The 26,255-nt window shown below is 40.5% G+C and overlaps 1 protein-coding gene across 1 annotated transcript in view; it reads right to left on the bottom strand.

Annotated features, from left to right (window-relative positions):
- Positions 1-25,769, bottom strand: part of LOC126199031 (nose resistant to fluoxetine protein 6-like) — a 323,399-nt gene extending 297,630 nt beyond the window's left edge. Inside the window, exon 1 of the mRNA XM_049935732.1 lies at positions 25,418-25,769. The gene's annotated coding sequence lies outside the window, so the exon portion shown is untranslated. The remainder of the gene's footprint in view (positions 1-25,417) is intronic.
- Between the last annotated feature and the right edge of the window lie 486 nt (positions 25,770-26,255).

The following is a 26,255-nucleotide window of genomic DNA, read 5'->3' as shown; positions in this document are numbered from 1 at the left end:
AAATGTTATAAGCATGCAGATGTATACATACGAACGTCACGAGTTACGATATAGTCACAGCAATATTCGCAGTGATCAAGGAAAGGCTATTTATATTTATTCCAGTTATCGACCACAATGTCTTATACCAGGTAATCACATCGAGCCAACATGTTAATATGGTACTGTCAGAAAGTAATACGCCCAAAAAAGCTTCGTCGTTTTATGTAGGCCTCTATAAAACGACGAAGCTGAATGACTTTCTAACCTATACGACATACACATTTGAAGAGTGGAACTGGAAAAATCTCACATTTGTCAGGAGAATGAAAGAAACAATGCAGCTCTGTTTGCACACAACTAATTTGTGTTCAAAACATTTAAAAGCAATTGAGATTCTACAGAATTATGCCGCTCACCACATCACTGTAAAGAATAATGACAGAAATTATAAAATAAATACTTTATTGAGAACGCTCTAAGGCCCATACCAGGAAGCTGACTGGTTCTATATGCCAATGAAAAAGTTTTTACAAGTTGATTTTTGCAACGAAGAAAACAGCAACCAGCTACTGTCAATAACGCTGTTGATAGCACCGTTACCAGTTTCTAACCGATAAGTTCACTTTCAGATGGCTGTTTACACTTACATTGTATATGTTGTTTTTTACATCAGTTGTTTCCTGTTTTCTTCCCAACAACTACTATAAACAACAACAAATGTAATGTAAACGTGAACAGAACTCTGAGCACGTACCTGTGGGATCGAAACAGGTAGTAGGGCTATATGTGTAAATAAATAGCATTGTTGTCGGTGAATGGTTGCTGTTTCCTTCTTTGCAAAAATCAGCTTGTATTTTATACACAGCCACCGTATCATAAATGCCATTTTTCGAGAAAACAGAAGGAAGAAAGTTTTCATTCAAAGTGCATTAACGAATACTGAGGCACGGCGTTTAATTTGTGACTAGCCTTTGCCCCCTAGCGCCTACCGAAGGTGTTCGACACACATGTATATTGCACACATCTGTTCCTCACCTTCTGTGTCCTCATCTTCTCACCCACCCCCCCCCCCTCCCCTTGTCACTCTCTCTCACACACTACTACCTCCTTCTGCCACCTCTCTCTGTCCGTCTCCTTTCCCATTTTCTTTGTTTCCACACGTTCTCTTCCCCTCTCTCTTTGTACATCTCGTTCGCCCCATTACAACGCTATTAAATCATGCAACTAAATTAATTTTTTTTTTTTTGCATTTAAAATTTGTCGTCATCTAAGTGTGAAATGCAGACACTATTTGAAAAGTATGAAATGTGTGATGTCAGAGTGCACTGCTAATGCATATTTGTAACATATGTAAAGAAATATGTGAAATGTACACTTCAATAAATAATATTTTGTCATGGATTAATGAAATGAAAATGTTTAAAAACTGAAAGCGAGTAAATAAGTTTAGAGTAGAGAACAGATAAAATTCTTTCAGTTATAAGTAAAATTCAGTAGAGTACAAAGAATTATGAAATTCAATAACACTGAAGTAGGGTTGCATAAAAATACTGAATGACAATATGGAAATGAGCGTTTGGCGTCATCGGCCGGGAGGCCCCTTGCGGGGCAGGTCCGGCCGCCTTGGTGCAGGTCTTGGTACATTCGACGCCACATTGGGCGACCTGCACGCCGGATGGGGATGAAATAATGATGGAGACAACTCAACACCCAGTCCTTGAGTGGAGAACATCTCCGACCCATCAGGGAATCGAACCCGGGCCCGTAGGACGGCAATCCGGCACGCTCACCACTCAGCTATCGGGGCGGAAAATGACAATCTAGAGTGACCACACCCTTCCTACCTTTACCTTTTGACAGATCATTTGTTAACAACATAAACAAAGTGTCTTAATAAATTTAAATCTGTGTATTGTCCTATTAGAATATTTAATTATTTAATTTGTTGGTTGCACCAAAACAGAAATCCCCCTGGCCAATTTTTTTTATGGTAATGATTAAAAATTCGTGGTCTTTCTAGATCAAAACTACATATGATTGTTGGGTTCCAGCTAAATGAGTCTTGTGTCTTTCTCAGAACTATAACCTCAAATTTATATTTATTTGTGAAGCTATACTATGGAACAGCAGGAAAGCAGGCCAAATTTATTTCCTCTGTTTTTGTGAAACTTAACAATTTCCTTGCCTAGGTAGTCTGGCTACCATAAATCCATTAGACAAATCACTTAATGAACTTGGTACATAAAGGTCCTACATTCAGTATTACTCCATTTTTACTGTGTTTTTTTTTTTTCTAACAGCTAGAAAAATCTTAGGAAAAGAACTTCTATAGTGGTCAGCACGAAAATAAAGCTTTAAGGCCATCTCGCCGTCTTACAGCACTGCCAGTTATTTTTATAGTGATAATTTCAATTATTCGTAAAAATTTAAAAAAATATTGGGCAACTCCATTTTTAGTCTAGAATATGATGGAGTACTTTCCGAAAGAAAATTCTTACTAGCTGCTAGGAAAAAAAAATAAAAACTAACGTTACGAAAAATTTTGGAGGAAAATAAGTTTTTACTTCAACCAGTGGCAGTAACAGAATCACTAATGTAATTGGACTGAAAAAAAATGAAGATCCTCAAAGTTTACAGATGCATATGCTGCGTCTTTTATTTCGGAAACATAAAAATATTCTGAGATAAAAAATAAAATATTGTAAGAGGTGTCAAACTTGCCGACTGCGTAGCGAAAACTGTAGTCGCTGATGAATTTTCGTTCTGTAGGACTGCGAAGAAACTTCCCGCGAGAAAGTTGTTAAGAAAACTACAAAATTATTTTTGGTAACATTTCAGACATCATTATTGTATCGTATCACGTTCAGAGGCAAATTATTTCCGCTATATTCCGTGCCCAGCAGCGCGCGAGTCATTTTAAACCGTCGCCAAGAGTTTTGTTCGAACGGCTCGCTTTAATATGACCGAGAATATTCCCTACTTCCGAAAATATTTTACTGGCTGCTAATACATATCCTTCGTCATTGCAGCTATTACTCAAAACGCTAATATACGCTACGCAAAAGTAATTGTTATTCTGAAGCCAATATTTTCACTGAAGTCGAGCAAAATATTTGTTCGGAAAGTTTTGTGAAACCCAAGTTTTATCTAAATTTGATATAAGACTGTTTTTCTCAGCACACAATACGTGCTTGGTACGCAAAAACCTCGTTCTTACTACAGCAATGTACCCGTCCTGTGTTACAAATTTCGTCCGTCATTACAGTTTCTGAATTAAAAACCAAGTGGGCGGAGAAGACAGTGCATTGAAGTGACTGGCCAGAATAATCAGTTTTATCACGCACATTACCCTGTATTTCTCTAGCCATCGGATACCATCCTCTGTCATACGAAAGTAATACAATTCTACTTTCTATTTTTTTGTAAAATTCGTCAAATGTAATAGATTTCTATGCTCTTCTCGGAGAATCAGAATAGGTGCTGGGACTGTTCTGATGTTACTGCACTGTTTATATATACAGTCTATACAGAAGCACCACAACGTTTTGTCATTTTATGAACTGCATTACCCTTACTACGAACCAACCAGTAAATCCTTCTATGAAAAAAGGAGTCAAATTTCGAATGTACAAGTAAACCGAATGCAATAAGATTATAACCGAATGTAAAGACATTCGATACAGGTTTTTAGGAAAAACTGTTGTTAATTAACGCAGAATTGACAATCTTATTTTAATTGACAGTTACCGACGAGTAAACTAATCGCCAGGACTTGTGATACATTTATCAGACGTCTACTGTAAGGGAAAAACATTCGCAGTATGTCCTCTATAACTGAAATGAATATACAAACATTTACATCAAGTCAGCTTTTTGCACCGACGGCACTTACCTAAATTGAAAGATATTCTGGCGTCGTGTCTCCAGATTCACTGTCGCTTGTTTCAGCCAGGTGTATCATCACAGATTCCACTATGGTGTCTCTTAAACCCTGGTTCAAGAAATCAGTTTCTTGGAATGCTTCTGCGTGTTTTACGCACTTCTCCCAGTCCTGCTGAGTAACATTGTCTAGAGCTTCGTGTGTTAGCTTCTCAACATCAGAAAGTTTGATAGTAGTATTCCTTTTCGCTATTTCTCGCTTTACTTGGGCCCATATCAATTCAATGGGATTATACTGGCAGTAATACAGTGGTAGACGTACCACTTGGTGTCCCATTTCGTTTGCCAGTTGATCTAATTCGTAGGTCTTTTTGGCACCTACGATTTCTTCCTTAGACAGGAGTTCAGCCTTCGTTTCATTGACTGAAAATGAAACATTCTTTCTCTTAAACTACTCCATAATATCTGCCTTGCGCCAATTTGAACAAGGCAGCTTTTCTGTCTGAATTATCCACCACGATAATTGAACAGTCTTCCAGCGCAGACAACAGTCGAATAAACCAATTCTTAAAACGTCTCCATTCATTTTTGAATGGTAATCGGATTGGCAAGAAGTTTTCCCACCACGAAAAACAAGTTTGGCCTCTGGTATGAGGCTTGTGCTTAATGAACCAGAGCGGGCGATGATTAATCTGCCACCTCTACCAGTAGGTACTTTCAAACTGCCGTTTCCTTTGGAGTCGTGCTGTATCTACTTATTGGTGTGGTTCTGTGAAACCCAAGTTTTATCCGAGTACACTACAGACCTGGTGTCTTCAGCACACAAGAAGTGCACTGTATGCAAAAACTTCGTTCTTGCTGCTGCAATGTCTCTGCGTCCCATTAAGAATTTCCGTCCGTCATTACATTTCTTGAATAGGAAACCAATGGAGTGGAGAAGACGAAGAACGGAGGTCTCTGAGCCCGAGAAATTAATTTTTCACGGAGGTATTCCTTTATTTGTTTGTCTGCAGCTCGTGGTCGTGCGGTAGCGTTCTCGCTTCCCACGCCCGGGTTCCCGGGTTCGATTCCCGGCGGGGTCAGGGATTTTCTCTGCCTCGTGATGACTGGGTGTTGTGTGATGTCTTAAGGTTAGTTAGGTTTAAGTAGTTCTAAGTTCTAGGGGACTGATGACCATAGATGTTAAGTCCCATAGTGCTCAAAGCCACTTGAGCCACTTTATTTGTTTAGCCGTTGGATACTCTGTCGTAATATCGAAGTACAATTCTACGCACGAGCTCTTTGTTAAAATCGTCAGAGTTGGTTGATTTCCATTCACATTCGTATCCCTTTCTTGGAGAATCGAAACACTCATCCATATCTGGAGATTCTGCCAATGACGCAGATTTGTTAATACGGCCTACATTTGACTTGGAGACACCACACGCTTTAGCAGTAAGTTTGTGAATTTGCGTAGAATTTAACTTATTCCTCGCTTCTTCACTGTTGGCTAGATCAGTACATTCGACATGATAATTTTCTATTGTTTACGAATGTCTTTCCACCCTTTACACACACCGACTGGAGGAGTATTACAAGTAGCTGATGCTCCTGCATTGTTGTTCACCGCTGAACACATGTCAAAGCACCTTTCTAAAGACAGTAGGACACTGAGATCAGACGTGAACACTCGATATAGCACGGTAACACTGAGCTTTCAGCTGCTCTGACCTACCGCACCACTAACGGTACCTACATGGCAACAAAGCCGAGAGGCGGGCGAATCACAGCCCGCAGCCCCTGCTGGCAGCAGGCAGCGGCCGTGACCTTGAGGACTCTCCTTTTCTGCCGGCCACTATAGTCACATTTCCATATACATTAGTCATACATCACAATAAAATCCTGTAAAATGGGTAACATTATACTATATGCATAATTCCCCATACAATAGTGTTGTACATGGCTTTTCCATTACCAGGTCGATTTGTTTTGTTGAAGTATAGTGTTATACGTGGCTCCGTGTGACAGGACATTCGTTAGCTTCTTACACAGTAAAAATCCTTTCACAGGTGTAACATTATCAGAATAGTACTAATATAATAGGAGCCGTTAGCGTTATATGTGGTGCCTGGTGACAGGACCTTTTACAATACTAAAGAGTCTAGAAATAGCTTAATACTGTAGTACATATCACAGATAGATATAATTCTTTGAAAGATGTATGAGGGTTTCAAGGGTTTCAAAGGCACGAATTTGGTATAGCAGTTAGGAGAAAGATAGAGCAGTAAAAATATTAATATATTTGGTTTAAACATTTATTGAAAGTGAACAAAGAAAAGTACATGCAGTATAGAGAAGTAAAAGAGGAGGATAAATGTGAGGATACTCCTGTAAACAGTGATAATGATCAGGACACAGAGGAATCAGTTATGCTGTTAGAAAAACGTTAGAGAATATGGGTTTTTGGGGATGAAAGTTTTATGCCATTAAGCCCATCTCAAATTAAGAAGGAAAAAGTAGATTCAGAGGATGAAGGCAAAGGAGTAGAAAATAGCACTGAGCAAAATAGGCAACTATCGATAAATTTGTATGCATTGCTATACAGTGTGGCTACACAGCTAATAGCACAAAACGAAAATAATAAAATTGTGAGTGAACCAATGCAAACACAATCTAAAAGCACTAAAACTATAAACGAAAAACTCTAGAATCAAACTAAAATTAGTGAGGAATAGGATAAAGTTAGTAAAAAATTGAGTGAACAAATGGAAAATAATAACCATAAGTTAGAAAAAGTAAAGAACAAAATAGGTTCCCTATCTGCAGAGCTCATTAATATAAAGAAAAATGTAAAAAATGTAAATGAAACTGTTAGAACAATTCAGGCAGAAATTGTTAACATTAATGATAGGTTTGAAACTGAAGTAGAGAAAATACAAGAGCAGGTCGAACCTATGGTGGAATCCAAGGTCGAGGAAAATGTTTCCCAGGTAAAGGAAGTATTGATTAAAGTAAATGAAGAACAGATGTTTCAAATGAGAAGAACTATTCCAGAGGCTGAGAAAATTCTAGAGAAGAAATCGGAACATTGTGAACAAAAGTGTTGTAGCAATATTTCCAGTATTCAGGAGAAAGTTTGTGATGTAGAAAGAAAGATCAAATGTAATAGTACTTATGTCATAGACAGAACACGATATAATAAGGTACTTGAGGGTGAAGAAAAATTCGAACCTTATCGAAAACACAGTGGATTATCTCCTGGGGGCTTTATAAAGAACTATGAAAGGTTATTTCCTGAATACCTTACAGTTCATGAAAAAAAAAAAAAAGCCGGCCGGAGGGGCCGAGGGGTTCTAGGCGTTACAGTCTGGAACCGCGCGACCGCTACGGTCGCAGGTTCGACTCCTGCCTCGGGCATGGATGTGTGTGATGTCCTTAGGTTAGTTAGGTTTAAGTAGTTCTAAGTTCTAGGGGACTGATGACCACAGAAGTTAAGTCCCACAGCGCTCAGAGCCATTCATGAAAAAATAAACATTGTGATTTGTGGTTTAGCAGGAGATGCTAAATGATGGGTAATTAACCTAAGCACTGAAGCAGTGACCTTCGGTGAATTTAGACAAAAGATTTTCGACGAATATTAGTCCGAGCAAATACAATACAGTCTTTGGAGTGAATTTATAATGGTTAGAATGTTTGAAGGTAAAGGTCTGTTGTGTCTAGACAAGACAGCCTAGACACAATGAGAGCAAGCCGAAAGGCACGCGCTTAAACTCACGCAGGCTGGCGTGAGTTCTGAAACAGGATACGTAATGAATGCTATAAAGAAAAGTACGTAGCTTCTGGAATACTTAACTTTAATTCATAATTGTAGAACATCGCTCTTGATGATACAGAAGTATAATAGCAATATAACAAAGGATGATGGCGCCTTGATAGGTCGTAGCAAAAGACGTAGCTGAAGGCTATGCTAACTATCGTCTCGGCAAATGAGAGCGTGATTGTCAGTGAACCATTCCTATGAACGTCGGCTGTACAACTGGGGCGAGTGCCAGGACGTCTCTCTAGACCTGCCGTGTTCTGGCGCTCGGTCTGCAATTACTGACAGTGGCGACACGCGGGTCCGACGTATACTACCGGACCGCGGCTGATTTAAAAGCTACCACCTAGCAAGTGTGGTGTCTGGCGGTGACACCACAAGGTCGAATGAGTACGAAAGAATTTGCGAGTCACAGTATAGAAAGCCAGTTCACTTAAGGAACCGTAGTAGTGTTTCCGAAATTACATGGAAACTCGGGAAGAAATGTCTATAAAATTCCAAGAGGTATGTGAATAATAACCATCGAACTTCTTCTTCATTCTTAGAAAAAATAATTGACGAAGACCACTGGCAAGATAATCAGAAGTTCCGTCGGGATGACAATAGTAGGAACAGTAGAAATGACAACAATGCGTGCAGATTGATAACTAATACCAGGTTAATACTGTTCAGGAAGGAAGAGGTGGAGGAAGATTTTTCTCTAACAATTGCGAAACAGGTAATAGGCTCCGAAATTATTTCAGTAGAGAGGTGGAAAACTAACAACAATACTGCGAATGTTTAGGTTGAAATCTATCCTTTCCTGAGTTCACAGATGCAAATAAATTCTACTTATGCATTAAATTAAAATCCTAATTGTTTATTTTATAGGACCGAATACAGCCTGTTTCGAAGTTAACACCTATTTTTGCATATTTTAGCTTTAAAATTCTAAAAGGTACATATTTCTTTTATTTAACATAAAATTCTTGTATTTTTAAAAGATTGGAATTGCTTCCAAAAACCGAAGGTGGGAGGGCTAAAGGCTGTATTTGGAAAAACAAATTAGAATGTGGCTGCTCGAGTTTCCGCACTATACGACAGGTGGAAAAATTATAGTCTGCCAAGTATGCAACAAGAGGTTCATTGTTATGTTTTTATGCTCCTCAATTTATCGTGCCAGTCTGGAATCGCGAATCTTTTTCTCGTATCTTTTTACAGAAGGGCATTTGTGAAGCAGATTTCTTCATAAACATGTGAAGTTGGTATCTGTTCCCGAAAGAACAGATACCATTGATGACCGTGCAGCTTCTCTACAACGAAATGATAATTAAATTGAAACCCTTAGCTGCCGACATGTGTTGTTGATATACATCAATGGGGACAGCTGAAAATATGTGCCACGGTCAGGACTCGAACCCGGGATCTCCTGCTTACATGGCAGACGCTCTATCCATCTGAGCTACCGAGAGCACAAAAGATAGTTAAAGGCTACCCGGCCATTGACTTTCTTCTGTGTGAATACGCTCACTTTGCTCGAACTCTTACGGGACTCGTCGGCTTAGTCTGGCGCGAGTGAGTGACTGGGCAAATATCTATTAGGAACACTACGAATGTAGATTGTGGAGAGTTCGGAATGTGGGTCTCGCGAGAAGCATGCAAGGGATGAGTCCCTGCAGTCACACTATCCTCTGTGCCCTCGGTGGCTCAGATGGATAGAGGGTATGTCATGTAAGCAGCAGATCCCGGGTTCGAGTCCCGGACTGGGGCACACATTTTGAGCTGTCCCCATTGATGTAAATCAACAACACATGTCGGCAGCTAAGGGTTTCAATTTAATTTTCATTTCTTTCATAAGCATTGTTTAAAGTTATACAAATGTCCCCGGGACACTACTGTTCACTTTTACTATAATTTTTAAGTTTTCGAGTTCAATTTTGATGTAAAGGACCAGCAAGCAATGTAAAAATGTCATTCCTATAAGGCAAAGCACTTATGTTTTTAAAAATATGTGCCATGTTTTGATTTTGTTAAAGGTTTTGAATTGCAACAAAAACTAGATCCGTGACAGGATAGTTGGAAAAGTAAAACTGCTAATCTGTATTTGATGTTTTTATTTTATCTTTTTATTTTGCTAAAATTAAATACCGGTGTCCTTGAACAATACCAAATACTTTTTACACGTAGTTCTTTGTAGCATCTTGTTTCTTCCTTGTATTAGGTTTCAAATGATAGAATGTGCCACTTAACTCTGGGATGCAGATGGAGCGTTTCATATGTCAAAAGTTGAACGATAATCAAAACTGAAGCAAACCCTTTAAACAAAGACATCTGATGAATTCACCCAAAAAAGTCACTTCCAGCAAACATCCCTTTTCGAAAACTAGAAAGCCCTGTTTTAAAAGGTTTTCTTGAGAAGTACTGCCATCAGTCTATTCCTGCAGAGTCAGCGTAGCATAAAAATTATGTGGATTCAGCTTACACTGACGAACTGCATTGAATCTGAAAAAATATTGGGGAATCTTGAATATAGATTTCTGTTAATGAAACTACTGACAGTCTTACACGATACAATGGAAATCTGATCGTTGGCAAGTTGCACCCCTGTGTGCCATCCAGGACTTACTTGATTTGTTCAAAACACCTTCCAAAGACTAACCAGCAAACAGATGCACACTTTGTCAACAGTGGTCTGAATGGACTATATTCAGATGACGTGGATCGAAACAAGGTGTGTCTGGCCTTAACATAAACCGCTGCATATATGGGTGCAGCGTTTAAATTACTTCAAGTATCCTAGCCTCTGATGCTGCATGTGACTTGTGTAGCACATGGTGCAAACTGTTGAGCAGAACAATTACGACTAGAGGTCTCTAAGGTTAATAAATTACGCTCCACAGTAAAGAAAGTTTTCGTTAAGGCGCCATCGAGGATACAGGCATTCAAGGAAATACTTCCTGATGTCCCCTTGCCACCTGAACCTGTTGTTACCCTCTGGGGCACATGATTAGCAGCAGGAGAATACTACAATAAGCATTTCTCAGCAGTCCAGAAGGTAACTGAAAATCTACCGGGGGATACCGCCTCTGTAACTTCAGCAAAACAATATTACTCAAAGATCCCTCAATCCAACGGGATTCGGCTTATACTAGAGCCAATTACACATTTATGGCAAGAATTATTTCCGAATTAGAAGGCTCAGAGAGACTTGTCCATTAGTTCATTTCTTTGCTGGATGAAATTAAAAAGGAAATAACTGGGGCGCCAGTTGAAGTGGGAGAAAAATTAGGGGTAAAAATACAAAAGACTTTGCAGAAAAACAGCGACCTGAAGGGCTTGCGCGCAACAACATACATACGTAGCGGAAAATCCAGATCCCCTGACTGGAACATTCCTGTCCAGAGTGTACCGAAAGTAAAGTACGCTCCGGTCACATACGTTGATCTAGAACATTCTTTTACGACGTATAAATTAATACCAACTGACAAGCGCTATAGTTTTTTTCTGGCAAAACCCAAAAAATATTGTATTTATTTACTATGAAGCCAACTATGATCTGAACGTTCGAAACCACGGGTTTATCCGGCATTTATTAAATTACTTATTGTACGTACTTCAACATATGGCTACAGGTATTTTACACTGTATTTTTATCTCGGAAAAACTAAAAATGTGTGGGATGAGTTTAAACATTAAAATAATATGTTTTCTGTGTTGTGAAACTGCGAATATTCTCATTTTCCTTGTTTTTAATGAATAATAATATGCCCATATGTCGACACTACGTATTTTACATTATGCTCAGTTTATATGCATAATACTTTTTAGGGCCTATTTTAGGTTGTATTTGGCCTAAAAGTGGTACTGAAAGAGCCTATTTTAGGCGTCTAAAGTGCGCTTGTTACGACCTTAAAGACTGCGGTGTGCTAATAAAACGAAGACGATGTGTGGAATTTAGTGAACGTCAAATTTGGGAGTGACGACTGTCTACAGATACCAAAATTTTACAAAATCTTTAAAGGTTTACTGTATAAGGAAATAGTAGTGAAGTTGGCAAGTTTTTTGATCATCACAGTTTGAAGTAGAAATAAGTGTGGAGCGAAAAAGTGTCATGATAAAATAGCAAATGTAGTCAAAATTGGGAATAATGCACTGAGGAAGATTACAGAACGATTAAAATCTTGTGATGTTTACTAAAGGACTAAAGTGACAAATAATACTAATACAGGAGCACAGGAGCTATACAGAGGCTCAAACCTGAAGATTACTTAGAGTTAATTTCACATATATACTAGAGCTAACTTCACATATATACTAATAATTTTAGATGATTTTTCGAAATGCATAAAAAATTACCCTCTCAGAAAAGCTACAGATAAAGCAGTAAAGTAGAGGGAGCTGCAGAGGGTAAAAACTATAGAGGAAGACAGAGATAGACAAACGTCCAGCAAATAACTGAAGATGTAGGTTGAAATTGCTAATACAACAGGAAAAGGTTGGCACAGGAGAAGAATTCGTGGCAGGTTGCATGAAACCAGTCAGAAGTTTGATGACTCAAAAGAAGTGAGAGTGTAAGTGCAGATATATCTACTGGTGACTGAGCACAGTGTGCTGGGCAACATTAATTGATTATTTACTTCATTTACCAACTTGTAATTATAGTTATTTTTTTAGATTGGTTAGTGCCTCCAAGAACATGTGGCAAGAGCAAGCCATTAATATACTTATTTTCCGCTGGGCAGCAGTTCAGTTGCTGAAGTGTGGATGCATGGACACAAAACGGTTAGTCTCTACTGACTGGCGTAGTCCACATAGTGGCGCAGTTACGACTGAGCAGAAAACATCAGGTAGTAAACGATGTGATGTATTTGCATGAAGACTTAAGATGTAGAGAAAATACAACTAACACACTGAAATGGGTACATATTAAGCTACTAATGATCACACTATCTGCACTTATATCTCTAACACCCTGAATCTGTTTTCTGTTACAATTACTAAGGTGTATCTTACTGATATGCGTACAAATTTGGAATCCAGATCCACGAGATTTATTTCCATCTACTACATATCAGTGAGGAATATGGGCTCACATCCTTTTTATTTATTTTATTATTTCTGACAAATGGTGAAATTATAGTAAACGGTGCACTTGATGGTGATCAACCCAAGAGGTTGGTCATTCTGTCGGAGGTTTCGCCGAAACTGGATGCTCCCATGTTCAATGTTTATGTATAGTGAAAATCACAGCATAAAACCTAATCGTTGAAAGAACATCATTTGCATCAGACTGTTAATTTAAATGAGTACTTAATTAAGAACTTCTAGCTACTTTAGAGTGTATATTCATTGCAAAGATGGAAGTGGAAACATACTCCTCGTAAGTATCCATATCATAAAAGCTGCGCAGTTATAGCGTGTTCAGTGAACAAAAGTCTGAAATATGAATCCATTAACCACAAATATGACCGCCCGGTTAGCTGTGCGGTGTAACGCACCGCTTTCCGGGTGGGAAGGCGTGCCTGTCCCCGGCACAAATCCGCCCGGCGCGCTAGGTGGTAAGTTAAGTTTGCACACATTAGTACACTAACTGTGCAGATACAGAAGCGCGAACCATGACAATACATATTACAAAAATAAATGTATGTACGTAAATGTGTGTGTGTATTTCACATCTCCTCCTAAATTACTGGACCGATTTCAACCAAACTTTCTACACATATCCCTTTCTGTCAGACACCAAACGCTGTGGAGGTAAGAGCCACCTATCAATCATAATTCAGGATTTATGAGATCATAAACGATAAGATGCGTGAAAAACGGTCGCATCATTCATGACGTTTACATTTATTACTTCTGTGCTACAAACTCTATTCGCAATAAATTTCGCAGACATTATCCACATATGCTGCTGAACGCATCTGCAAAATGATACCATGGTACCACACTTCGTACAAGCGATATGACGTCATAAACACTGAGATGCATGAAAAACTACCGCCTTGTGCGTGACGTTGAAATTTATTAATTCTTTGCTACTAACTCTATTCGCAACATATTTTGCAGACAGTATCCACATATGCCACTGAATGTACCTACAACATTAGGTCACCGTATGACACAAAGATAGGGACATGTGACGTCACAAACGCTGACATGCGTGGAAACATGCCGCATCATACCTGAAGTTTTAATACATTTATTATTTGCTACTAAGACACTCCTAGAGTCGTGACATATTAAGGAAGTCCCTGGCACCTGGCAGCGCGTTTGATAGTTTTCAACCGCGAAGCGCAAACGGCTGTACCTGAAAATGATAACGTTCTATAGAGCTATGAAGGGTCAACAGAAAGGTCCGATCTTACTCGTCGGCTTTGACCCGTGACGTAAGCGTGTTGTGGTGTGTGACGTCATTACGGCGCGGAAAACCTAATACATGGTTTGATGTACTCTTGTTTAAAGAACATGTATACGTAATATGAGGCAATTTGATGAACATATTGATCTGTAGCGTAGCCCACTTGAGGTTAGGTTGGGAGTTCTTTTCTTTGGAATGCGGCCGCGGCAGCGGCCGCCTATGATTCGAAAATATTGATTTGACACTAATGAAGCCTGTGGGGGGATGGGGGGGCACTGCAGACTCCCCCCACCGCATAACGACATATTTAGTTTCTCCCCACCCAAAAGCCCCCAATTTCCCACGCTTGTCCCGTTACAGTCATTAGGCGTTTTGTGAAACTTGTGTATTTCAGTGTTTACAATACGTATTCGATGTTTTTATATCCGCCATATTGGAATTGTTGTTTATGGTCGTTTCCGCGGTATTTGTGACGTCATGGGTCAAAGCCGACGGGTAAGATCGGACGCTTCTGTATTTCCGCTATGAAGAGGCGTTGCCATAGAGACATCTACAAAATTGCGTTGTAGTCACGGGAAGCTGTCGCGCCCAGCGTTCAGAAGCTGTATGAGATCGTCTCACACCGAACTACTGCAGCAGGACGTATAAGGTTTCGTTTATAATAGAAAATTAGTTAAATGAATGCCTGGGCAACACTGGGTTGTCAGCCAGTATTTAATATATTGTGATAGCAATATTGAAGGCATTCGACATTAGAGCTCGTAGTAATAATTTTAAAAGAATCGCGAATTAGAACTGAAGTATAACGTAGTGCGAAGATTTTATTAGTATGTACTCGTAGTGTAGAAAGTGTGGGAGCACGCAGACGAACAGTTGCGTGAGCACAGCACAGGGGCAGCGGCAAAGATTCTAGTGTGCACGTAATCTTTTACTCTTTGCTTTGTGTTTGTTTTTGTCTTAGATGTTCTATGTTAATGTCTGGCTCATTGCTTCACAATAAAATTGAACATTACGGATACGAACGAGTCTATCATTAATAGAATGGAGTTACGTAGTGGCTACAATGTGGTGACCCCAAAGTCAAAAGAACACGTACGGCAAGAGGCAGAGGACAAGGACAACGAAGGTACAGTCGTGGGCAAAACGAGCGAGACCCCTCGCCTTTTCGTTATGCTGATCCGCACAGCTTTAAAGTCTGCTACACAGCATAACAGGCAAGGCGACCAAGTGCTAGCAACATACTATGCACAGGCGTGAAATTGAAAAATTATCCGAAATGTGTCAGACTGTTTTCAATCATGTGTAAGACTATATTAATGCTGATTAGTGTGTTAACCACAACACCTAAATATAGGATATAAATGAAAGAAGAAACGCTAATTAGTATGAACTGTACTAATAAAAATGAGCCCGCATCTCGTGGTCGTGCGGTAGCGTTCTCGCTTCCCACGCCCGGGTTCGATTCCCGGCGGGGTCAGGGATTTTCTCTGCCTCGTGATGGCTGGCTGTTGTGTGATGTCCTTAGGTTAGTTAGGTTTAAATAGTTCTAAGGTCTAGGGGACTTATGACCACAGCAGTTGAGTCCCATAGTGCTCAGAGCCATTTTTTTGAATAAAAATGAATTTCAGCTTATCGAGATAACAGAATTGTTTTAGTAAGACAAAGTATCCCAGATTGTTACGAATTAGCAAAATATTATTCGCATTCGGCTGCGACATGGTCTGTGTCAACGTTCAGACCAGTCATACTGGATTACCGCTGCTGACCTACCATGAAAGTGTGCAACTTTAGCAATGCGTGAAGATTCATAACGAAATTCAGTTAAAAATCATTCAGTGCCACACTTAAGTCAATTCAGTCATTGACATAAGCGGAAAAAGTTACAAAAGTTTCATATCGACATCTACAGGGCGCCGGTACAGAATAAAGGTAGCAATAAAACGTATTGGTGGCGCGAGAATTTCTTAAAATTCCTTTACTGATAGTCTATCAGCCTCCATTAGAACCGAAAACAAACCAGACCTCCCTTGCAGTAGCAAACACCTTTCACTACGCTAACAGACAACCCAGGCAAACAGCCCTCTATTATTACTCCACATGAATAAGCCGGCAATTTCGCAATGAAAATGGCAAAATGATCTTCAGAGTCTGTTGCATAGAGCTTTCTGGACTCAAAAACACGAGTTGTCTACCTTTATGTTACCGCTTATGTGACAATCATTCGGGATGTTTATCGAAATAACAAAAAACTGTTACTAGCGAGTAAATTTAGTAGGATTATTCTGCACCCCCCCCCTCCCCCTCCCTGGAAATAAACGGCGACGTAGCTGCCAAACGTATTCTACAGTGTTTCGAATTCTCCATTAGACGTGCCCCAGCCAGAAAACGTTCATTAGCCGAAGTGTTCCTTAAGGTAGCTAGCAATGAGAATGCTCGCACATCTAAAACGCGGTGGCATTAATAGCGGGATCCGAATTACCACGTGTACAGGCAAATGGATTTTATTTGCATTCCTGGAAACGTGATTTGGATCGAAAGCGTAGCTACGATTAATATGCTGATGTATCGACTGCAACTGGAACATTTCGAATAAAGAGCAGGGGGAATTATTATGCGGCCCTCATCTTCAGTAAAGGTGGTAGCTATTTTAGTTGTTAGGATTTCGTCACGTAAATCGGTAAAAATGGAACCCTACTAGTCTCACTTTCTTGACCGTCTATCTGTCTACCCAACCCTTAAAACCCGTTTACCTCGAGTACGGGTGGACATAATAAGCGGAAATCTATCGCACTTCCTGCAGTATACGGTCCCTTTGTGGTGTAAAAAAGTGAGCTATGTCAACGCAATCTAAAGATACGGCCGTTTATGTAAAGAAAATGTATGCGAAAGGTCAAAAGCCGGCCGCGGTGGTCTAGCGGTTCTGGCGCTGCAGTCCGGAACCGCGGGACTGCTGCGGTCGCAGGTTCGAATCCTTCCTCGGGCATGGGGTGTGTGATGTCCTTAGGTTAGTTAGGTTTAAGTAGTTCTAAGTTCTAGGGGACTTATGACCTAAGATGTTGAGTCCCATAGTGCTCAGAGCCATTTGAACCATTTTTTTGAAAGGTCAAAAAATGGCTCTAATAACTATGTCACCAAACTGCTTAGGTCATCAGTCCCCTAGATCTAGAACTACTTCAGCCTACCTAACCTAACACACATCCATGCCCGGGGAAAGATTCGAACTGACGGCGCAAGGAGCCGCGCGGTCCGCGATATGACGCCGTTGAGCGCACGGCTAACCCGCACCAGCAAGCTGTTAATATCATCTGGTGTCACTAAAACGTTATTCACTCCTGGTCAATGTTTTTCTGCGCAGTTCATTTAAGAAAGAATAATTAAAATATATTTGATGATACGCAAGAGGAAGGACGCCTAATCCATTTCCCCTTGTCTTTATTCATGATGTTAGATTCGCAATCTGAGCACACGTACTATCCATAACCACACTTTAGATCCAAGTCATAGTCATAGATATGCCAATACAACACATTGGCTTATACTTGAGGTATTTCGTTTCCCACGAAGTGGCAGACGATGCTGTGGCGTCTTCGAAGCGCGAGTTTCTCCAGTGCTAGCTATCTCAGCACATCAGCTGAGCGAACTGGCATAGTATGTTGGTAGCACTTCGTCGCCTTGCCTGTTATGCTGTGTAGCAGACTTTAAAGCAGTGCGGATCAGCATAACGAAAAGGCGAGGGGTGTCGCTCGTTTTGTCCACGTCTGTACACTACAACACACGCCAAACGGCAGAAGCTGTACAGCACGATCAGTACACCGGCAGGGTACGCTGCGCGGTCAGGTTCGGGAATTATGGAACGACGATCGACACCACGAAATGGATTCAGAGAAGCGGGACAGTGATATTACCAGGACAAAATCCGCGGCCGGAACACAGATACGAATGGAAGATTCCCTGGGACAACGCATGGCCGATAAACCGGAACTTTGGTTCTCCATGTTAGAACTGGCATTTATGCATAATCGGCTAACTGACGACCGGGAAAAGTTCATGATAGCGGCAAACAGTCTGGATGCCAGGGCAGTGATATTGGTTGAAGAGATAATTAGACGGCCGTAGGAAACGCAGAAATATACAACATTGAGTTTTTTTTTTTTTTTTTTAATAAGCCGGCTTACTAAACCGCTAGATCAAAGAATCTGCCAGGTTTTACGAGGTGAACGTAGAGGTGACAGAATTCCCTCCGACATTGGAGGCATTTGCTTGGAATCGTGACGGAAAATGAATTTTCGAACACTACACTTCATTCCGTTTGGACACCACAGCTTCCGTCTGCAGTAAGAGCAGCTGCGGCAGTGAATGACGGATACGATAGGCATCGCAGATATTTTCAAGAAATGATTAAGTGACCTTCATATGAGCTATAGGACATGTTAACTCAAAATTTTGAATTTTTTTTTGGGACTATGTTTATCATCGCCATCCTTAATCCCCATAATCATCATTCTCATGATCATTTACAGTTAAACATCTACTGATGGATAAAGGCATCGTTTATACTTCTATACGCATTACGGTAATCTGTTCGCGCGGTCTAGGGCGTCTTGTGACGGTCTGCGCGGCTCTGCCCGTCAGATGTTCGAGTCCTCCCTCGGGCATGGGTGTGTATGTTGTCCTTTAGCGTAAGTTAGTTTAAGTTAGATTAAGTAGTGCGTAAGCCTAGGGACCGATGACCTCAGCAATATGGTCCCATAAGACCTTACCACAAATTTCCAAATTTCTGTTGTATGTTTCCATATTGCTACTGCTGTTTTTTTTAAATGTTATCTAGCCACTTTCCATAAGATCATTTTCGCGGACTTTTCTTATCTCTTATAATCCAGCACAGAAATTCCTAGGCCCATCTATTACCCATTCATCTGGTTACTTGTTCTGCCCAATTCCATTTCACTTTCTGTGCAGTCATATTTGCGCCCATCAGGCTATTATCTTCCACTGGTTTGTATTCCTGTTTTACCAATCAGTTCGTAACAATTATCTTCCATTCCTCGCTGAATGTCCATTTGTTTGAATGCCTTTTAAACGTTATTTTACTCTTTATGTAATCAATTTTCAGTGGTACTTATAAACTTACTCCATTCGATTAATTCATTTCACTCTGATGTTTTTCTGCTCTAGAGAGAGAAACAGGACAAGTCGCCAACGAAACGAAGGCGGATTAAGCATGTTCCATGCACACTTTTTTCTTCCTCTATTTTCCAGTTTAAGAATGTAAAGATTTCCTCTAGTGTTGCTTAGAATAGCTTTGGTGTTATGGAATTTCTTCCTTGTCTCCTCTAACCAACCCTGTACTATATATTTTGTCACAATGTTAATAACAGCTAGAAAAGCGTTTGTGGAAAAGAGTAATTTGTTAACACCCGATACAAATTTACGTGACGTGATAGGTAGTCTTTTCTGAAGGTATGTGTCTGGAGTGTGGTCTTGTACGGAAGTGAAAATGTGGATGATAAGCACTTCAAACAAGGAGACAACAGCAGCATCTGTAATGTGGCACTACAGAAGAACCGGACGGAGTGGCCTAGCGGTTCTAGGCGCTACAGTCTGGAACTGGGCGACCGCTGCGGTCGCAGGTTCGAATCCTGCCTCGGGCATGGGTGTGTGTGATGTCCTTAGGTTAGTTAGGTTTAAGTAGTTCTAAGTTCTAGGGGACTGATGACCTCAGAAGTGAAGTCCCATAGTGCTCAGAGCCATTTGAACCATTTGAACTACAGAAGAACGCTGAAGGTTAGATGGGTAGATCGATTAACTAACGAAGATGTTTGGTACCGAATTGGGGAGAAAATAAATTAATAAATTTATGGTACAACTTGACTACAGATATTAGTTGACAGCATACATCCTAAGGGTATCAGATCAATGAAATTGGAATGGATGGAAAGGGGGGGGGGAGAGAAGAGGGAGAGATTATAGCTGAAGACCTAGGCACGCATAGATTATGCAGTTTCAAACGGTTGAAGGCTGCAGTAGTTACTGAGAAATGAAGAGACTTGTACAGGGTATACTAGTTTAAAGAGCTGCTGTAAACCTGTCCGCGGATTGAGGACAACGACAGTTACTATCCTTCCTTATTTGGTGTATCTTTCCTTGCATTCCAAATTTTTTTGTCACTGTTATTGTTGTCACTGACTTCCACCTTATCCAGCAGTACATCGTTAACAGGAAATACGCTTCTAATTCAAATTAATTTAGGTATTTTTCTGCAATGATGCTCGCCCATGCACATTAACACTGTCATTCAAATTATGTGAATTCAGTTGTGTTACGCGTATTATAATATGAGGGAAGAGCGCTTTTAAATATTAAAAGAAAACAAAAACGTTACCGAGTCAATACCCCTCATGGCTTTAAACGGCCGTGTATGTAAATGACAACACACCACTAATTTTGCCGAAACACTATACCATGTTCGCTTCCTATCCATTTTTGTTATTTGGTGACGCAGAACGATTGTACGGCTTTGCACCATGACTTTCACTTTACTTTTGCGTGTTCGGAAACCAGTCACAGTCCTTCAGCCCAGTGCTGGGCCACGCCCAGGGCTTCTTTCTTGTCCAGCAACAAATCGTCGATGTTGCATCTGTAGGGACGTTTTGGACAGGCCAGGAGGTGTTCCATGTCTTGCACAGCACCGCAATCGCACTTGCCGTCATCCACGTTATCATGCCCACATCTGATTATATTTGTTTTCACTGGGCCCCACCCTCGTTCTCAGGCTGTTCAGTGTCCTCCATGCTTTTCCAGTTTGCTGTGGACTCACCAGGCACTACCTGTGTTGGTGGACAATCAGGTGGCGGTTCTTCATTGACCGTGTTTAACAACATTTTACGGAATCTCAATCGTCCAACCTCTCACTTAGTGCCAAAGAGAGGGTGGGAGCCGGGACTCGCAAGACCAGCAGCTCTGTTAGGTTTTGGCAGGGGCTTGGATTTCATACACTCTGTTGTGATTCGACGTATTTTATTGAGGCTTATGTCGACCTCTTCGGGTGTGTTGAACTGGTCCACACGGGGTAGGTGTGCATCGTATTCAGCTCTAGAGAAGCGTAGTGCTTGGACTGTGATTCTCAGGATAGTAGGTTTCACTCCCAGTTTGCTGTTTACGAGTTTACGCAAAACATTGTTTCTGGAGGCCACCTTCTGACGGATATTTTCACAGTGCTAGCATCCACCTCCAAAGCTAATTCTTGGTTTCAGAATTTTTCTGCACGCTACCTATAACACTGCTTGTTCTTCGATTGCTTCGATTTTTACTTCAGTTTCTTTACCTTATGAGGAACGACACCCAGAGTTTTTAGGGTTCCGTTTGGCTGGGCCCTTATGCTTCGCTATCGTTCCATCAGAGATTCTCTAAGTTTTTACATCGTTTCCTTCTATGACAGATCTTTATAAAGTCCTGATATACTCGCAAAACCGACAGCATTAAGATCGTGATTACGATGTGATTTCGAAACTGGTCGTGGAATAACTGACAACTAGAAATTTATTGCCGAATCTCTCAAAATATTGAAAAATTGTATGTATCTTCTGCTCTGGACTGGCTAATTAACATGAAAATTATGTGACAATTCAAATTTTTATGCACAAATAGCTATTTGCATCAAAATTAACTGTTAGTAAAGAAAGAAGGGTTTAATCTGACTTTATCCAGCTTGTTGTTTATATTTATCACAACTTGCGTGTGTGATAACTGCTGTTATCTACAGCAAAGCGCATACATTCTACCAATTATTCATCGATAAAACTATTGTCATAATGTATAGACAATATCCAGAGGAATGTGGGAGAACTATCGAAGAACATATGAGTTAATGAAATTATTTCAGAAAGAAAAATCCATAGGTTAAATTGCTGTATACAGTCTGCATTTCTAATCAGTCAGTTTTATTAAGTAGGGCATGCATTAATAGTCATCGCCTCCAAGATTCAGTGAATATATAATGTTGATCTTACACTGCGTTTTGCCTATAAACTATGCACGTTATTGTTTTTGACAATCTTTATGATAAATGAACATTTCACAGATGTCATTACACAGTAACACTGAATATTAAATATTTTTATCACGCAATGAAGCAAAAATATTAATTACTTCGAGACAACCGTAACTAAATGTGAAATAACAATTCAGACACGTTAGATAAGGTTCTTATTAAAACCCTTCTGAGTATATAGCCTCTTCATCTTATGAAATACTAAAAAACTAAAATAAACCGACGTTTCGTCCGAGCTGCAGCGGCCTTCCTCTTTGTCCTGAAGGAAAATTTGCAAAATATTTCAAGTAGATTTGCCGACCATGTTATAGTTTTGGGTGGAGATTTTAATTTACCAGGTATAGACTGGGAGACTCAAACGTTTATAACGGGTGGCAGGGACAAAGAATCCAGAGAAATTTTTTAAGTGCACTATCTGAAAACTGCCTTGAGCAGTTAAACAGAGAACCGACTCGCGGCGATAAAATATTAGACCTTCTGGTGACAAACAGACCCAAACTATTTGAAAATCTCAAGTACAGATAGTGTTGAGGATCAGTGGCCAAAGTTCAAAACCATCGTACAATATGCATTATATGAGTATGAGCCAAGAGATCTTAATAGAAGGGAAAGAGCCACCGTGGTACAACTACCGAGTTAGAAAACTGCTACGGAAGCAAAGGGAACTTCACAGCAAACATAAACATAGCCAAAGCCTTGCAGACAAACAAAAATTACACGAAGAGGAATGTAGTGTGATGAGGGCTATGCGAGAGGCGTTCAACGAATTCAAAAGTAAAGTTCTATGTACTGACTTGGCAGAAAATCCTAAGGAATGTTGGTCTTATGTCAAAGTGATAGGTGGATCATAACAAAGTGTCCAGACACTCCGTGACCAACATGGTACTGAAACACAGGATGACAAACTAAAGGCCGAACTACTAAATGTCTTTTTCCAAAGCTGTTTCACTGAGGAAGACTGATCTGTAGTTCCTTCTCTAGATTGTCGCACAGACGACAAAATGGTAGATATCGAAATAGATGACAGAGGGATAGAAAAACAATTAAAATCGCTCAAACGAGGAAGGGCCGCTGGACCTGATGGGATACCAGTTCTATTTTACACAGAATACACGAAGGAACTTGCCCCCCTTCTTGCAGCGATGTACCGTAGGTCTCTAGAAGAGCGTAGCGTTCTAAAAGATTGGAAAAGGGCACATGTCATCCTCGTTTTCATGAAGGGACGTCGAACAGATGTGCAGAACTATAGACCTATATCTCTAACGTCGATCAGTTGTAGGATTTTGGAACACGTATTATGTTCAAGTATAATGACTTTTTTGGAGACTAGATATTTACTCTGTAGGAACCAGCATGGGTTTTGAAAAAGACGATCTTGTGAAACCCAGCTCGCGCTATTCATCCACGAGACTCAGAGGGCCATAGACACGGGTTCCCAGGTAGATGCCGTGTTTCTTAACTTCCGCAAGGCGTTTGTTACCGGTCACCACAGTCGTTTAATGAGCAAAGTAAGAGCATTTGGAATATCAGACCAATTGTGTGATTGGATTGAAGAGTTCCTAGATAACAGAACGCAACATATCATTCTCAATAGAGAGAAGTCTTTTGAAGTAAGAGTGATTTCAGGTGGGCCGCAGGGGAGTGTCGTAGGACCGTTGCTATTCACTATTTATATATAAATGACCTAGTGGACAACGCGGAAGTTCACTGAGGCTTTTTGCGGATGATGCTGTAGTGTATCGAGAGGCTGTAACAATGAAAAATTGTACTGAAATGCAGGAGGATCTGCAACGAATTGACGCATGGTGCAGGGAATGGCAATTGAATCTCAATGTAGACAAGTGTAACGTGCTGCGAATACAGAGAAAGAAAGATCCTTTATCATTTAGCTACAATATAGCAGGTCAGCAACTGGAAGCAGTTAATTCCATAAATTATCTGGGAGTCGGAATTAGGAGTGATTTAAAATGGAATGACAATATAAAATTAATCGTGGTAAAGCAGATGCCAGACTGATATTCATTGGAAGAATCCTAAGGAAATGCAATCCGCAAACAAAAGAAGTAGGTTACAGTACACTTGTTCGCTCACTGCTTGAATACTGCTCACCGGTGTGGGATCCGTACCAGATAGGGTTGATGGAAGAGATAGAGAAGATCCAACGCAGAGCAGCGCGCTTCGTTACAGGATCATTTAGTAATCGCGAAAGCGTTACGGAGATGATAGTAAACTCAAGTGGAAGACTCTGCAAGAGAGACGCTCAGTAGTTCGGTACGAGCTTTTGTTGAAGTTTCGGGAACATACCTTCACCGAGGCGTCAAGCAGTATATTGCTCCCTCCTACGTATATCTCGCGAATAGACCATGAGGATAAAATCAGAGAGATTAGAGCCCACACAGAGGCGTACCGACAATCTTTCTACGAACAGTACGAGACTGGAATAGAAGGGAGAACCGATAGAGGTACTCAAGGTACCCTCAATCTCACACTGTTAGGTGGCTTGCGGAATATCGATGTAGACGTAGAGTAGATGTCCTGAGGAACACTGCTCCTGCTCGTCCGAAACATCGGTTTATTTTAGTTTGTTAGCATTTTAAGCATTTTATAAGAAGATTCAGCAATGCACCCAGAAGTATTTTAAGGAGACTGACACCGGTCATCGAGGAGCACGTGTTTATATTAGAATATGTTGTTTCATGATAATGTCTTCTCATTTTTAAACAGTAGAGTGCTGCGAACGACACAGACATATTTAATGTTGAGACTGTTTTATGTAAACACTACTAGATCGGAAAACAGTATACTAGTGGAATTATTTGCTACAGCTACACTGATTTTTTTTTCAGGCAGTCGCTATTTTCCAACTGTTTCTCATTTTGTAGGCCGTGCTCTCTTAGGATGTTAATGTTTGTTCCCGCAAAGCTCTCTGACGTATTATACCGAACTTCAAAAGAAATATACGTCGCCGCTATCCGCTGAATGTAGCCATGAATTATTCCCGTCTGTCATTATCTTCCTAGTATTGCTGTTATCAGATAAACGGAAGCATTGTACTATTTATGTTGGCAAACGGATTTCGACTACGTTTAGAGAATTATAATTTTTAATGAAGGGCAGAAGAAGTTACTTTTGGGTCAGTGTCATACGTGGGGCAACCCTTAGGACTACATTTCTATTCTGTTAAACACTTCATTAAATCTTAATTGCTAGGTATTAGTTTTGTAGTTAATCAAACTGTTACGTTTCACAATCAGCTTATAACTATTGAAGAGAGCGATATTTTCTGAACATTCAGTTCCTGTCTGGTCTTGTTCGTGGTATCTCAGTTGATTGTGAATGAAGTTTTTTGAAAGAAATCACTATTTCTTCTTACCTTATTTGTTTCCACTAGACAATTGGACCCTTCCACTTCGTCAACGATTATCAACGGTTAGTGCACCTATGGAATCGTCAAGAATTTCGGCGCTGGTCACTAATCAGCAAATGTTTTCACTGTTTCTCTTCAGAGCCAAGAAAAGTATTTGTCATTTCACTCAGTCACTATTCAATGTCTCTACACTCTAGATCAAAGAAACAACTATGTAGCATCACTAGTAACGAGGCGGTGCAGCGTTCCGCTACAGAGTAGCTGTTTCTTTATGTGGTTGCGTCAGCCGTATCAGAAGATTTACCGCGTTGTTACCGCCAGCGGGCGCAAGTGGCAACTGTCGCATTGCTGATTTCGAAGTCCGGCCGACGGCCGCCAACTGTAAGCTTTCGTAGTATTTTCGTCCTATCACGGTCGCCAACTGTAAGGTCGTGTTGTATTTTCGTCCTGTCGTCTGAGCCAAACAGTAAGGTCGCTGTATTGCTTCAATCGAGCCATTGTTGCACGTAGAAGCTAGTATGGATACTGTCGTGCGGCGGCCTAAGAAATACAGTTGTGTCATTCGTTCAGATTCGACAACAGTGCTTAACGAAGTAATAAAAATCAACCAAAACCACAATTATAGCACTTACTCAACGTGATATTTGCAACGATCTTACGAAATGGATCTAACTTAGTTTGCCGTCATATTAGCATACACAATATGTATTTCAGGAACATCATACAGCCGGCATGAGTGGCCGAGCGGTTCTAGGCGCTACAGTCTGCAACCGCGCGATCGCTACGGTCGCAGGTTCGAATCCTGCCTCGGGCATGAATGTGTGTGATGTCCTTAGGTTAGTTA

This window comes from Schistocerca nitens, chromosome 8 (genome assembly GCF_023898315.1).
Source record: "Schistocerca nitens isolate TAMUIC-IGC-003100 chromosome 8, iqSchNite1.1, whole genome shotgun sequence".
Taxonomy (NCBI): domain Eukaryota; kingdom Metazoa; phylum Arthropoda; class Insecta; order Orthoptera; family Acrididae; genus Schistocerca; species Schistocerca nitens.
Note: the sequence above shows the minus strand (reverse complement) of the source record. Positions and strands in the feature narration are given on the sequence as shown.